The sequence below is a fragment of the Pristis pectinata genome, chromosome 4 (genome assembly GCF_009764475.1).
Source record: "Pristis pectinata isolate sPriPec2 chromosome 4, sPriPec2.1.pri, whole genome shotgun sequence".
Lineage (NCBI taxonomy): Eukaryota > Metazoa > Chordata > Chondrichthyes > Rhinopristiformes > Pristidae > Pristis > Pristis pectinata.
This window is the reverse complement of record NC_067408.1, coordinates 41,985,962-42,002,206: the sequence shown is the minus strand read 5'-3', so window position 1 is coordinate 42,002,206 and position 16,245 is coordinate 41,985,962. Positions and strand designations below refer to the sequence as shown.

The window sequence follows — 16,245 nt, the reverse complement described above, 5'->3', positions numbered from 1 at the left end:
GATCGATGGCTCACTTAACTATGTGGAACCCCAAAAGCCAGGTGAACTCTAAACCTCTTTGCCCTGATCTTAAGGAATAATATACAGTGGCATGCAAAAGTTTGGGCACCCCTGGTCAAAATTTCTGTTACTGTGAATAGTTAAGTGAGTAGAAGGTGAACAGATCTCCAAAAGTCATCAAGTTAAAGATGAAACATTCTTTTCAACATTTTAAGCAAGATTAGTGCATTATTTTTGTCTTGTACAATTTTAGAGGGAAAAAAGGAGTACCATGCAAAAGTTTGGGCACCCCAAGAGATTTGAGCTCTCAGATAACTTTTACCAAGGTCTCAGACCTTCATTAGCTTGCTAGGGCTATGGCTTGTTCACAGTCATCATTAGGAAAGGCCAGGTGATGCAAATCGCAAAGCTTTATAAATACCTTGACTCCTCAAACCTTGTTCCAACAATCAGCAGCCATGGGCTCCTCTAAGCAGCTGCCTAGCACTCTGAAAATTAAAATAAATGATGCCCACAAAGCAGGAGAAGGCTATAAGAAGATAGCAAAGCATTTTCAGGTAGCCGTTTCCTCAGCTCGTAACGTAGTTAAGAAATGGCAGTTAACAGGAACGGTGGAGGTCAAGTTGAGGTCTGGAAGAACAAGAAAACTTTCCAAGAGAACTGCTCGTAGGATTGCTAGAAAGGTAAATCAAAACCCCCGTTTGACTGCAAAAGACCTTCAGAAAAATTTAGCAGACTCTGGAGTGGTGGGGCACTGTTCTACTGTGCAGCGACATCTGCACAAATATGACCTTCATGGAAGAGTCATCACAAGAAAACCTTTCCTGCATCCACACCACAAAATTCAGCGTCAGAAGTTTGGAAAGGAACATCTAAACAAGCCTGATGCATTTTGGAAACAAGTCCCGTGGACTGAAGAAGTTAAAATAGAACTTTTTGGCCACAATGAGCAAAGGTATGTTTGGAGAAAAATAAAGGGTGCAGAATTTCATGAAAAGAACATCTCTCCAACTGTTAAGCACAGGGGTGAATCGATCATGCTTTGGGCTTGTGTTGCAGCCAGTGGCATGGGGAACATTTCACTGGTAGAAGGAAGAATGAATTCAATTAAATACCAGCAAATTCTGGAAGCAAACATATCACACCATCTGTAAAACAAAAGCTGAAGATGAAAAGAGGATGGGTTCTACAACAGGATAACGATCCTAAACACACCTCAAAATCCACAATGGACTACCTCAAGAGGCACAAGCTGAAGGTTTTGCCGTGGCCCTCACAGTCCCGACCCAAACATCATTGAAAATCTGTGGATAGACCTCAAAAGATCAGTGCCTGCAAGACGACCCAAGAATCTCACAGAACTAGAAGCCTTTTGCAAGGAAGAATGGACGAAAATCCCCCAAAACAAGAATTGAAAGGTTCTTAGCTGGCTACAGAAAGCGTTTACAAGCTGTGATACTTGCCAAAGAGGGTGTTACTAAGTACTGACTATGCAGGGTGCCCAAACTTTTGCTTTGGACCCTTTTCCTTTTTTGTTATTTTGATACTGTAAAAGATGGAAATAAAAAAAGTAATCTTGCTTAAAATGTTAAAGAAATGTGTCATCTTTAACCTTATGCCTTTTGGAAATCAGGTCATCTTTTACTCACTTAGCTATTCACAGTAACAGAAATTTTGACCAGGGATGCCCAAACTTTTGCATGCCACTGTATATCTTAGCCATCCTCAATACAGACCCTCAGATTCCTCCCTCATGGAGATTCAGACAGAGACGCTGACTATGTGACTGATATCACTTGTGATGGCCTGGAAGTTTCTGACAGCATAAAAATTGAAGTGCTTCTCTGACCTTGATTGCCACAGGGATTATAGTACTGGCTGTATTGTAGAAGCGTGACTCTTTCTTCCACTTGGCCACAGAACTCTGCAGTGACCTTCTTCATAAAGAGTAGTCTCAAAATGCACTGATCATGGGTTATGATAATGAAGGATAAAATCTGTGGACTGAAGGGGCCTTCTACTCAAAGCTCTCCTCATGCTCATTCCACCAATGGCTATTGCTCCTCTGCTTGATCTTATCTCCTCCCATTCTTTATCCACATCAAGGGGGAATCCCTAAGAAGACCACTCAATTTCTCCTGTTGATTCCAGTAACTTTCAATAAGGCACAACATCAAGCATTCATAATCTTGAGGAGAAATTCTCACAGAATCCCAAGGGAAAATGTGAGAGTAATACATTGCATGGCTTGGCAATGTGTCCCAGAAAGTCTAAGCGTCTCCAAAATATCCTCAGATCCAGTACTATCAGGCAAACATGGCTGCAAATAACCTCAAAACTTTCAAATGACTCCTTTAAAACTATTTAGCTGGTTGCAGTATAGACATATCATTAGTTACAGAACTACTCAGCAAAATGGCTTGAAGCTACCTTATTGAAGTTTAGCAGCTACTGCAATCACCAATCGGAATCTTTATGATTCTTTGAGTGCCATCTCCTGGCATGGTCTTTTAACTCTTTACCAGGATGCCATTTTGCACTAAAGGCAGGCTTAACCAACGTTGAAATTCAAAACTCAAACCTAGCCTTCTCAGAAGTCCTTTAGCATTGTTTTGAGGGAGGGGACATTGGCTTGTTGTACATGATCGAAGCATGTAGTCAACAGTTTCAGAATATCACTTCTAAATTTTAGTCACACAAGAAGTCTTCAACATGTCATTTCAATATCAGTTTTAAATTTGATTTTAACATGAACCATTTTTAAATCTGTGAAGTTATTTAGATAGGAAGCTAAGCCCACAGTGGTATTTTTCTGGTCTATTATAGTCAGTCTACATATTAACAGTGATTTCAGTCATCAGTATTACACATAAAAACAGAAAATGCTGAAAACACTTAGCAGTTGGGCGGCATCTGTGAAAAGAGAAACAGAGTTAACATTTCAGTTTAAGGGCCCTTTGTCAGATTTCTCACTGAGGGTCTTTGACATGAAACAGTAACTCTGCTTCTCTTTTCACAAATATAGTCGAACTTGCTGAATGTTTACAGCACTTTCTATTTTTATTGTAGATTTTCAGTATCTGCAGTTTTTTTTATTTTCAAGTTGATAGGCTTCACTTGTTATTGAGCTTCACATCTCAAGCTATTGGGTGAACAACATGTGCTGAAATTTCGAAGTTGTCATCTTCTACATCTTGTTCTGTTCACTTATATATCCATAAAAACAGAAGATAAATTTAGAATAATTCAGAAATTCAGTTCAGTCATCCATAAAAAATAGATAGAATTCTTTCACTTTAAATTACATTTAATGTATCAATTTCAATCAGAACAGTTCTCTTTGATATCAATGTAAAATGAGGAAAACAGCACATCAGACAACATCAATGGGAATAAGGAAGACAGGTTTATCATTTCATTTGTAAAATTCTTCAGAATGTCAGCACCTACAATATTGGATTTTTAATTCAATTTGACATCAGATACAATTTTTAACTTCTATTGCCTTTTCCTAGCATCTTACATATAACCAATTACTCTTTTAAATCCTGTTTTAAAGGTATATTATTCAATTTTCTTTCTTTGCTCTGAAGTGAAGAGGTTCCTTAATTAACAATGGGGCTCAGTGGAACCCTCTTAAAATTCGGACTTGGTTTCCACAAAAAATAATTTTTATCCTGTGATCAAATACTGTTATTTATCCAGTGTTTTCCATAAATGATTAAAGACTATAAACCGATGTAAGAACATGTTACTCCATTGCTTGTGCACTTCATAAGTTTTCAATCAAGATAATGTGAACAATATTTTATTTGTACTGTACTATAATTCCAAAATTTATTCTCAATGGAAGCAAATTTAACTAGAAATCAGAAACATAGGAAACTTCAATCCAACAATATATCTCGTCTCAAACTTTGCTGATAAATCCAGGAAATGTACACTGGTCACCTAAGCCCTATAGAGAATCAGGGAATTATTGAAAATTTATTACACAGGAGGCCATTCAGTCCATCTAGCCTGCCCCAGTCAAAAAGGAGTTATCCAACTCAATTCCAACTTCCAGCACTGAGTCCATCGTTCTGCAGGCCACAACTCTTCAAGTATATATTACTGTTTTTTTTTAAATGTATCGAGGATTTCTGCTCCTACCACCCTTTCAGGCAATGAGTTCCAGACCTACCACTTTCTGGGTGAAGTTCCATCATTTTTCTACCAGTTACTTTTTAATCTTTCCCCCTTAATTTTTCATCCCACAGCCAAGTTAATGAAATCCTTTTTACTTACTCCATCTAGGTCCTTCCTAATTTTAAATACTCAATTCAGTCTCTGCTCAGTCTCCTCTGTTTCAGTTTCAAACTCTGTCCAATCTTTCGTCAAGGCTAAAACTTGCCAACCCTGGCAACATCCTCAAATCTCATCTATATCTTTTCTCATGAAACCACATCATATGGTGGCCAGAATTGTCCACAATACTCAAACTGTGACATAACTAGCATTACATAATGTCTATAGCATAACCATCCTGCTCTTATGTTCTATACCTGATCTAATAATAACCATTCTCTGTGCTTCCTTCTGCACCTCATCAAGCTGTTCTGCTACCTTTAAGGATATGAAGACATATACCCTAAAGTCTTTCTGTTCCTTCACATTTCTCAGTGTGTATTATCATAATCCCTTGCTTGTTGCACCTCTAACTCACACTTTTCTGGATTGAAATTTATTTGCGACTTTACTGTACAACTGATGAGGCTTCCATAATGTCTTGCAGTATAAAGCTTTTCTCATGTCAAATACAGAGCGAATTTTTGCATCTTCAAACGCCCTTATTTTGCTCCCTACATTTGAGTCTAAATCATTAATAAAGATAATAAAAAGCAAGCTGTGGACCTAGCTCTGTAAGCTAACCAGGAACAGCCTTCTAGTCACAAGGACAACTGTCAACCATTATCCTTTGCTTCCAATAACTGAGCTAATTTTTGCTCCAACCATTCTCCCAAGAATTGTCCAAGTCTTTTGATTTTAGCCTTACATACACAACTGTGCATCCACAACCATCTGAAGCAGAGTTCTGAAGAGTTAACAGTCAGCATAAAGGAATTCCTTTTTGAGTCCTAAATGCCTGACCTCCTATCCTGAGATTATGCTTGCTAGCTCAATGCTCTCCAGTTAAAGGAAACAACCTCTTGACATTCTTCCATTCTCCCAGAATCTTGTATATTTGAATGCTAGTATTATAAAATATTCACATCAATAAATTCAACTTATAATAATTATAAAACAAAATACAGCATTTTTCTTTTAAGCATGCATATTGGGAGTTTCTAACATTAAAAATGTGTCATTCTTGTGACAATCTGTTGTAGCTGAAATGTTTAGTTTATTTTAATCATAATAACAAGATAAATTGCTATACACTGAAATGTATAATAATTCTGTTCAGTTAAATACCAGGAGATTTAAGTTAAATACCAGGAGAAGCAAGCATAAATTTCAATCACTTAAGGAGTGATATTTTCAGAATTACATTGAAACAGTTATTCATCACTAATGCAAGTTTATTTCTGAGACTATAACATACTGTATATTCAATACAGTAAATTGTTGAAACAAACTATGTTATCAGAATTTTTTTTTAAAGAGTTGGAGAAGTTACTACCTTTAGTAATCCATGTTAATGTCAATCCCAACATTACCACTGTAAATTAAGGGTGTATTGGGTCTCATTTCAAAAATCTTATCAGAGACCCAATTAAAATGATATCTATTTACTTCATCATGCTGCATATATTTCATTATTTTGATTTTCACTTTTGCTGTGCATAATTATATTTGATTTATCACCTGATACCTGTAACTGAAATATACAAGAAGTCAAAGCATATCAAAGCCTTTGAAAGCTAATCATTTAGAATCATGCAAGTGTCTATGAAGCGAGCTCAAGATTTTTCTACACTACACTGATCCAAATTGAATTCAAATGGTAAGAATTTGGTGCAAGAAAAAAAAGTGGCAAAACTTCTCACTACACACCTATCCTAATATCCAATTCCCTTTTCCAGTCAGAAAAGCAAATCCATTCACTATTCTGCAAGATGTAAATAAGATACCAATGAAATCTTCTTGCAAACAACCTTTAATCATCCTGGCCCTAAGTTGTGCATTAAGAGGGTGGTAAGACAATGGCAGATGGCGAGATGATAAAACTTGAATATGACAAAGCTGTGTAGTACACACCTATCCCTCTCATAACATCATAAGCAATAGAAGCAGTAGTCGTCCATTTAGTGCTTCATGATTGCTTTACCATTCAATAAGATTGTGGCTGATCTTTTCCCACAGTGCTGCTTCCTGCACTAACCCCATATCCCTTGATGCTCTTAACATCCAAAAATTGAACAATCTCTTTCTTGAATACACTCAGTTACTGAGCTTCCATGACCCTCTGGGGGATAAAATTTTAAAGATCCTCTACCCACGAGGTGAAGAAATTTCTTCTCATCTCTGTCTAGTATGGTGGTGACTGTGACTCCTGTTACAAGGCACTTCAGCCAGAAGAAATATCAATTCCAAATCTATTCAATCAACTCCTTAAAGAACTTTGTGTTTTTTAATGAGATCACCTCTCATTATTCTAAACTGAAGACAGCATTTGCTCAATTTGCTTAACCTGCCTTCACATGACAAGCCCACCATCCTAGGAGTTCATTTGGTGAACCTTTGCTGCATTCCCTCATTGCAAGTATATCCTTCCTTAGTTGTGGAGACAGACCTGAACACACTATTCCAGATGCGGTCTCACTAATGCCATATATAACACCAATTCTTGTACTTGGGTTTCTATCATTTAAATCTCCTTCTTGTGCACTGATGGAAGTACTGCCATTAGAAATTGTCTGAGCTTCCCCTTAGGGCAAGAATTTAAATATGGGAAAGGGGTTATGGGAAAAACATCAACATTCAGGTTCAATCGCATCTCTATCACCAAATGACTTTATAAATAATAGCAATCAGGAACATTAAAGGATACATTTTGCCTCTCCAGGGGCACTGCAACTCCTTTCGAGATCAGCTAATTTTACATCTATTTGACACTAGGACCCGGACCCAATGATGTATATAGCTTAGCAACACATCCTCTTTTAAGTTCACTGTCAGAAGATATATAACTTACAAAAAGGGAAAGAGAACTCTTCAAATTACCTATTGCCCTGAATTTACGTTCGTAAAAATATTAGGATTTTCAGGATTATTGGATGGCACAATGGTGCAACTAGTAGGGCTGATGCCTCACAGCTCCAGTGAACCAGGTTGTACCCCGACCTTCCAGTGCTGTCTGTGTGGAGTTTATACATTCTCCCTGATGTCATGTGGGTTTCCTCCCTCATTCCAATGACATGCAGGATAATGGATTAATTGGCCACTAGCGTGTAGGAGAGTGACAGAACCTTGGGAGGAGAATGGTTTATTGAGAGAATTAGTTTGAGAACGGGGAGTGCTCTAAGTCAGCACAGATGGACCAAAATGGACTCCTACATCATAAGAAAATATGGACTTTTTTTTAATGTGCACATAAAGTGTCATTGATGTCACACCAAGATCTTCAGGGCAAGATTCTAAGATTTTATTTCAACTAATAAAAATATTTCATATAAACCCATTGCTGCTCGTTACAGTCAACATTCATAGATCAGATAAGGATAATGCTTAATTGTTAGCCATCTGATAATAGACAACATGCTTGCAATACTTTGACGTGATTCTCTTCCTGAAGCACATGTTTTTTCAGTATGCTACCATTTTTACATTACATTTTAAAATCTAAAGTTTTGGTATGAATTTAAAAATTTCAAATTATTTCTTCCTGAAGTATAGTCTTCCAACATACTAGTAGATTCATCCACTACAGTTCACTACAAAGAAAAAAAAAATAAAGATTCAAGATTTGTTAACATCAGCCAGGATAACAGTTGCTTGATCTGGTGTCAACATACCACACTTTGGATTTGGGGAACAGAAAATTTGTTAGGGATATTCATCGACATAGGACTAAGAAATAGAAATTTGTCTAAAATATTAATCAGGTAAACTGAGATACCATCTCCATCAAATAGTTAAAACCTAAGCTCAGCCATTATGAATGCCACAGACGATGTTAGAAAACATCATTCCCTTATTCTACTTCATACAATTTAACTATTTAATGGTTCAAAGCAAAAAGGTTTATCAGATAATTCTCTTTCCCAGATGGTCTTACACACTTTAAAGGGTACTTTGAAAATTTATGTCCTTATTTGTGCTTCAGTATACTTTCATCAAAACGGACAAAACATATCAATTTCCAAGTTTTTAAATATTCCTGTAGGATAGGTTGCCACTGGATAGTCCAGCATACATACACTCTTTCCTACTAAAGGGGGCGTGGTCCAACTGAAAACCTTCAGGAGATGATTTCTTTGCTTTTTTGCCCGGATTATGATTATTCTCAAAAATCTTCTGATCACAAGTACTACTGTTCACTGCATTAACAACCACTGCTAAGTACACTACATTACATAAAACTACATTACATAAAATTACAAGACAATCCTCAGCTGGTGCCTTACCAACTTCCTTGTAAACACACACCACGTGTAAATATAAATTGAATATTTACCCAAGACAGAAATTGACGACAATAGTAAAGCCGTCGTTTTACTTGGATACCCCTTAAAAACACAGAATGAGTAGGTTTTTCCTAAGTGAACCCCTTCAAACATCAGCTGCAGACACAAACAAAACACTGCCATGTGTTTACATAACGGTTGGTGGGCGGGTTCCCTGCTCCATCCGACACCGCAAACAACAAAAATCAGCCACAGCCTATCGCTCCTTCTCTGTTACAAACCCCGCGGCCTATTTAGAACAGCTGCCAGCGTATACCCGCTGACTTCCAGCGACGGGCCTGGCCTCACATTATATTTCTCAGCCCTGTTTCTAACATGGCGACCAACACAAACAAACCCGCCGTGGGCGGGAACCCAGTAACTTCAGAGCACGGCCGGTCCCACCCATCCGCCTCGCCCATTGGCTCGCCGGCCTCTGTTTACGGAGGACTCATTCGGCCAGCTGCTTCCCATTGGCGGCTGGGGTGTCAATCGGTTGACGTCACGGCAGCTCGAGGGTTTTTTTACCATCCTCTTTCCTCCATCTCTCTCAGGCTACTTTCAGCCTCAGTGAGGGAGATTTTTCGTTAAAAGGCCCCTAACTACATGTCATCGCCTCTACTTCAACCCAGACCTTTACAAATGGCACCGACAGACGCGGAGAGCCTTACAGCACCTACCTCGGAAGATGTAGGGCGTGTTGTCCGGCTGGATGTGACCGGAGCCTTCAGGGGACAGCCAGGCGCGCGTTTGTTTTGTTGATATCTTCCTGACGGGTTCCTGGAAAGCGCGTGACTGCGTTGTCGGAGTGGGGGAGGGGGGCGCAAAGTAACCAATGGCCGTGCCGCCTGCGCAGCAGCCAATCGCGGACGTCCTCGGCTGTTTCTACCCCCACCCACCACCACCACCACCACCACCACCTCTCCTCCCCACCTAGAACCAGCTCCAGCATGAGAAACTAGAATGTTCATTGCTTAGCTGCCCTGCGGCTGGGTGACTGGGCGTGGGAAATTAAAAGGTCTGGATGCATCTTGAAACTTGTGTGATCCACGATTCATTTTCTTGATACACTTATAAAGCTCTAAATATACAGGCATTTGTTGGAGAGACTCAATTTTTTTGATACATCTGGCTTCGCGGCTCCCTATTTCAAATAAGGCTGCCTGTGACTCGATCATGAACCACACATTTTGCAGCCTTTGACAGCTGTACACCTCTATTAATCAGGTACATTTACAGTAATAATTCGTTATTTTGCATACATTAAATATCCAAGCAAAGCTTGTGTAGTGTTGTTCAGCAAAAAATAAACAATGCAAATGTTATGTGACAAACACTGAACGATTTGGAGTCATTTTGATTTTTCAAATGGCTCGGCTAAACACTTTATTACCTGAAATTTTAACGTAAGGAAACACTAAATAAAGCATACCATGTGTTTTGGATAATGGTTTATTACAATATCAAGTTGATATACACAAAGCACGAATTATTGATCTCGATTATTTACTTCAGAAAAGATATCAAGCCATCTTTGAAGTTAGTTAAAAATCAAATCAAAATGATCCAGTACATGATCGAATAATTCTCAAAAACCACACACAGAAACAACTGTCAAGTAGAAAAATTAGGAAGTCATGTTGCAGCTGTATACAACTTTGGTTAGGCTACACTTGGAGTGTGCGCGCAGTTCTGGTCGCCACGTGACAAGAGGACATGGAATCTATGGAAAGGATGCAGAAGAGGTTCACCAGGATGTTGCCTTGATTGAAGAGTATTGGTTACAAGGAGAGGTTGGACAAGCTTGGATTGTTTTCTCTGGAACACTGGAGGTGAAGGGGCAACCTGATAGAGATATACAAAATTATGAGAGGCATAGATAGGGTAGAAAGTTAGAGTCTTTTTCCCATGGTGGAAATGTCAAATACTAGGGAGCATAGCTTCAAGATTAGAGGAAGAACATTTAAAAGGAGATTTACAAGACAAGTTTCTTTTTAAAAATAAAACAGTTGCCTGGAACACACTACCTGGGGAAATGGTGGAAGCAGATACAATAGCAAACATTTATGGGGCATTTAGATAGACACATAAACAGGCAGAAGGAAATAGTTTAAATTGGCATCATGGGCTGAAGGACCGGTTCCTGTGGTGTACTGTTCTATCTTTTTGTTCAACCAAACAGTCTCAACATTGTTTGCAGTTCTCTTGCAATGAAAACAAAATTGAATCATGTTCTCAACAATATCCAATAGCCATATATTGCTAACTGGGAATCTTAAATCAGATTAATCATATTTGATTAGTAAATTAGTGTGCACAAAATTCAAGTAAATGGTGACATTTTGGTACTTCCCAAAACATTGGAAGCAATAATGCTTCATTATTTCATGCTGCCCAATCTCACAGCAAAATGCAATGAAACAGCTGATGTCAACAGCTGTTTTCTTATAGGAATAGAAAACTAAAGTTTTGACTGCACATCATGTTAAAAAAAAGGTACATAGCTTTTGAATGACAGGTACACAAGGGCCTGGGGTGGGTCGTAGGGAGGTAAAGATTTGACATACATCAAGCCATCTCAGGAATTTCTAATTACATGAAATTCTAGCACATCCTTTAAAACTAGAATAGAATGTTCTTCAAGATAAAGAAACAACTTCTTATAGTGAAAATGGGTAAGAGCCACAAATCTCTGCCAACATTACAAAGGATGCAGTTTCAAATTACTAGCAATTCCACACAATATGCATACATTAAGCAGGATCATGCAGTTATTTCAGGAGGACAGCATGGTGGTGCAGCAGTCAGCAATGCTGCCTCACAGCTCCATATTAGTGTTCAATCCTGACCTTGGGTACTGCACATATGGAGTTTACACGTTCTGTTCGAGACTGTGTGGGTTTCCGCAGGGTGGTTTGGTTTACTCCCACTTTCCAAATATGTGCTGGTAGATTATTATAAATTACCCCTCAGTGTAGGTAAGTAGCAAAAAGTCAAGAGAATTGATGGCCAATTGAGAGAGAATAAATTTCACATATGTAGGAAAATAACAAGGGGGTTAGGGAAGAGGGGAAATGGGACTCATGGGAGTGCTCTATTGGGACCTGGTGAGAGAAATAACCTTCTGCTCTGTTGTTGTAACTAAATTATACTATACTGCTGACCCATTCCCAATATCTTTCTCCATTACTAAGTCATAGATTCATACAACATGTAAACAGGCCAATCACGTCCACACTGACCAGTGGGCACCCATCCGTATTAATGTCATCTTCCAAGACTTGGCCTGTAGCCTTCTGTGCTTATCCAATTTAAGTATTGTCTAAACACTTCTTAAAAGCTGTCAGCAGTTCTGCTTCTACCACTCTCTCCAGCAATGCATTCTAGATACTCACCACTCTCTGGGTTTAAAAAAAAGGCCCACTCAGATCCTCTCCAAGTCTTTTACCCTTACCCTAAATCTATGTCCTTGTAGCCGAACGTGACGCGTTGCTGAAAGGAAAACTCAGGGACGTGGAGGCTGAACTGGAGCACACTTTACTGTGTTAAACAAAACTCGCGCGAGCAAAAGTACCCGAGAGCCTCTCCGGCGGACGCGACGCAAGGTTCCTGCTGGAAGGCCCGCCCCGCGGTTAGTCTACGACGCGCTCCCACGCGTCCGCCAACAGTGGTTCGAGCCCCGTGAGTACAGGCCACTACAAACCCTCCAGTTTTATTCACCTCTGATGAGGGGAAAAGCTTCCTGCAGTCTACACTACCTATACCCCTCAATTATGTTCCCTCTTAAACTACTCTTCTCCAGGAAAAACCCACCAAGCCTCTCCAGTCTCTCCTCAAATGCAGAGTTCCTAACATATTGTACCTTCCCAAATCAGAGCTTCTCACCAAAATTTGAAGTCCTCTAATCAAACCAAACCTTGCCACAATTCCATAACAGTTCTGATCAAATACACTATTCTCATCCTGTGTAACAAATTTATTATGCTGTATTCTTCCCAACCTGTTTGCAGTCTTTGAAGCAATTGACCACACCATTCCTTGCCCAGGCCTCATGATGATTGTTAAGCTAGATGAGGCCACACATTCCTCTCAAGAGTTACCAGCAACACCACCTCTTCCTTCATGCAATTTTTTTCACATGCTGCCTGTCAGCAACATTATCTGAAGCTAGAGCCTCAGGGTTTCATATGTACATTGACAACATTCTGCTTTACCTCACTTCCATCGCTAAATTATCAGACTTTTGATGTCCAATGTGAGAAGAAACGTCTTCAAATATTGGGGAAGGTCATCACCTTTGGTCCCCACTGCAAACTTCATTCTTTTGTCACCAATTCCATCCATCTCCAAAGCTGAGTCATGCTTGTTAGCTTGCTGTTATGTTTGACCGAGCTCAGTATCAAAATTTGTATCTGCAATAAAATGACCAATTGCCATTTTGAAAACATGAAGCAACCACATTTGCATAAACTTGAGCTGCTGAAATAAATGTGCTTTCTCTTCCTTATTTTTAACAAGTCACTTGGCTCAACTATTCCAATGCCCTCCTAGATGACTTTCCTCATTCTGTCTTCCATAAACTCAATCACTCAGTTCTTCTGCTCATCTCATTCACATCATCCTAGCACTTATTTACTGACCAACTTCCAGCCTTGTTCCCAGTTAAGCAGTACGCAGATTTTGAAAATTCTAATTTTTGAATTAAGGTTCCCTCTTTCCCCCTACCCTGCCTACTTATAGTCTTGACCCTCAGAAATATAGTTCCTCTAATCCTGGCACTGACTTAATCCTTCCCACCACTGTTTTTTCACTGCCAGAGTCATAAGCTCCTCCTTCAACCTTTAGTGTTCCTTAATGATTCCCAGTGGTTTGCTGTCAATTTATTGTTTGGTTATACACCAGTGAAGCACCAGGGAACATTTTTGCTACATTAGAGATGCTATATAATATGGAAGTTATTACAACTGGACCTAAAGCTATTTCCATCAATCCATGAATATCTTTGAAAGAAATACAATATTCACCTTATCAACTCAATGAGAAAAAAACAATTTCCTGTCTCCAGATCCTCTGGCTGTAGTAGTTATTTTTGTCGTGATTTTCCATCCAACTTCTCTCCTGCACTTTGTTATTTTAAAGCTCAGTAGCCTTTGACTAACAGCAGCACAGACGCCTCAAGAATTATTATACAAAAGAATTCAATAAATATGTTCCATTAGATTCAAGATAGAAGGAATTGAGTGGAGGCTTATATATATTAAGATTGGAAAGAATGTGAGAAACCACACTTTAATACTGCCCATCTTTCTAGCTTATTGACACTTAGAGTTGGCACAAAGAGAAACATTAAATGAGGTACACTAAGCTACCCAAAATTAAAATAGTGCACATTGTTAGAAGTGTATAATATTAGATTCGGATGGAAGTCAAATACATTCAGATTTTAAAAGCAAAAGGTGTCTCTTAATAATAAGAAACTTGGATCAAAACTAATTTTGTTTGATTCCCCCTTAAATCTTAAAGCATTAAGATTCACTGTATTGTTTATATAATGACTTCATGTGCTGCATCGTTGAACTTTAGACAAAATGCTAAACATACAGGAACACTGATTGGATAAATCAGAACATGATCAGTGTGTTGTTTGCAGATTTTACTGAGATTAAGTTGGAATCTCTCCAAAGGCTATTGTACAATGGAAGGATACTATTTTCCCAATCATAGTGGTGACATGTAGAAGCACATTCTGCTGCAGCAGACATATGCATATTGAAATCATGGAAATCATATCTATACTCAAAGTAGGTTTAAGCAATAAGAAAAATAACAAAATTTTAATACTTTGTTGTGAAAACTCTGGCTACATTTGCATTACTGCTCTTCTTTCATGATTCACAGTTCAACTATTTCTGGAATTCCCTTCCCAAATGCCTCCACTTCCATTCTTAAAACTTGACCTTCACTCCCAAGATTTTTACCTGAAGCACCATAGGATTATATTTTATTATAGAGGTGTAATATAAATTCATTTTACTGAGGGGCCATGGCTGGATTCCCATGGAAACAAGTAATGGATAATTATTTGGGATGGAAAATTAATGTTTCAGGTCAACCTTTTATCAGGACTTCTGATCAAAGGTCATCAACCTGAAACCGATTCCTTCTCTTGTCATAAATGCTGCCCAAACTGCTTACATGTTGAAACGCTCCAGGCTGGCACCTGACACCTCAAGTTTGGGACCTGACTGGTGCCAAACAAAATCCAGACCACAGAAATTGCCCCCAATCTTCCTCTGAGCAGGAGAATTGTTCTTCTTAAGTATAGACACTCCCTGGGTCATGCAAGGGTTCCGAGAACTGTGTGAAACCCTAAGTTTCTTTAAGTCAGAAACCCTGTAGGTTGAGATTGCAAAAGTTGCACTGGTAGGTTAATTAGCTGCAGATTAGTACAGACCTTAGTTAATTTTAGATTTTAGTTAAGATTAGTTAATTAGTACAGATTCAAAACATGCTGAACCACAATGCCAGACCAGAGAGTTTCAACCCGTATTTCTACTTTTTTCCCCCCAAATTTCCAGCAAGTTTATTTTTGCTTTTTGGCTTACACTCCTATTTGTTGGTGGTTTCTGAAACAATTCTGTTCTAATCCATTCCCATAATTCTTGGTCTTCAACTTCCACTTTAGAGGTCAGTCTCTACCACAAGTCTAAAGCCATTCCCAACTCATCTCCACAATCCTTGGGTACCTTCTCTTCAACCACTCACCAAACAATGGAAACTTCATTGCTTACCATTCCAAAATATTTTGCAATTTTGAAATATCAGATTCTCCTTAATCATTCTCATGAAACAGCCTTTCCTCATAACTATAGCTTGCCAATAAATGCTGCCAACAAAACTGCCTGAACTTACCCCTGACCAAGATGACAAGTTTGAAAATAACTTTTCTAGATTCAAGTCCAATTTCTCCAGAGTTTCTGTACAAAGCCATTCTAGTTCAAAACAAATGGCCTGTGCAAGATCTTTTGCAACATAATTCCATCATCTGGGTGTGCCAGAACAAATCCCACCCATGAAAGAGCTGGGGGAAAAAGCTTGACAGTTGGCTAACCCCTCGACTTGTCAGACTTGCAACATATGGCCAACATTAAAGGTGAACTGAGAGTTGCCATTTGCAGACCATTCTGCTTCACAGGATGGTCTTGGCAGTGAGGCCTCAAAATCCTTCAGAATGAAAGGTTTAGCACGGCCACAGAATAGGCTGGGCAAGGGCAGGAAATGATGAATGGGCTGAGCATGATCTGGGCCAAGGTTACTTTACCCTATTATCACTTTCTAGCTGTCTTGTTTGTTCTATATTCTACTTCACCTGAGCAAGGTTAACAACCTTTTGCTCAAACCCAAGTATGGCTACAATAACAATTATTATTTGAAACAGAATCTATGCTACTCTGATAGTAATTCTAATCATGACTGTTAAAAGTAAATTAAGTCAGCAATGTGATCACTTTTTCCAGGCAAATTTCTAGTTAATTTTCATTTCACAGAAAAGCCATTTGTTGAATGTTTTAGGACAAGTTTACTTTTACATGCCTCA

At 38.8% G+C, this 16,245-nt stretch overlaps 1 protein-coding gene across 2 annotated transcripts in view; it reads right to left on the bottom strand.

The window, feature by feature from the left end:
* Positions 1-9,630, bottom strand: part of crebrf (creb3 regulatory factor) — a 39,809-nt gene extending 30,179 nt beyond the window's left edge. For both annotated transcript variants that reach the window (XR_007956241.1, XM_052014637.1), the window contains exon 1: positions 9,329-9,630. The gene's annotated coding sequence lies outside the window, so the exon portion shown is untranslated. The remainder of the gene's footprint in view (positions 1-9,328) is intronic.
* Positions 9,631-16,245: the final 6,615 nt, after the last annotated feature.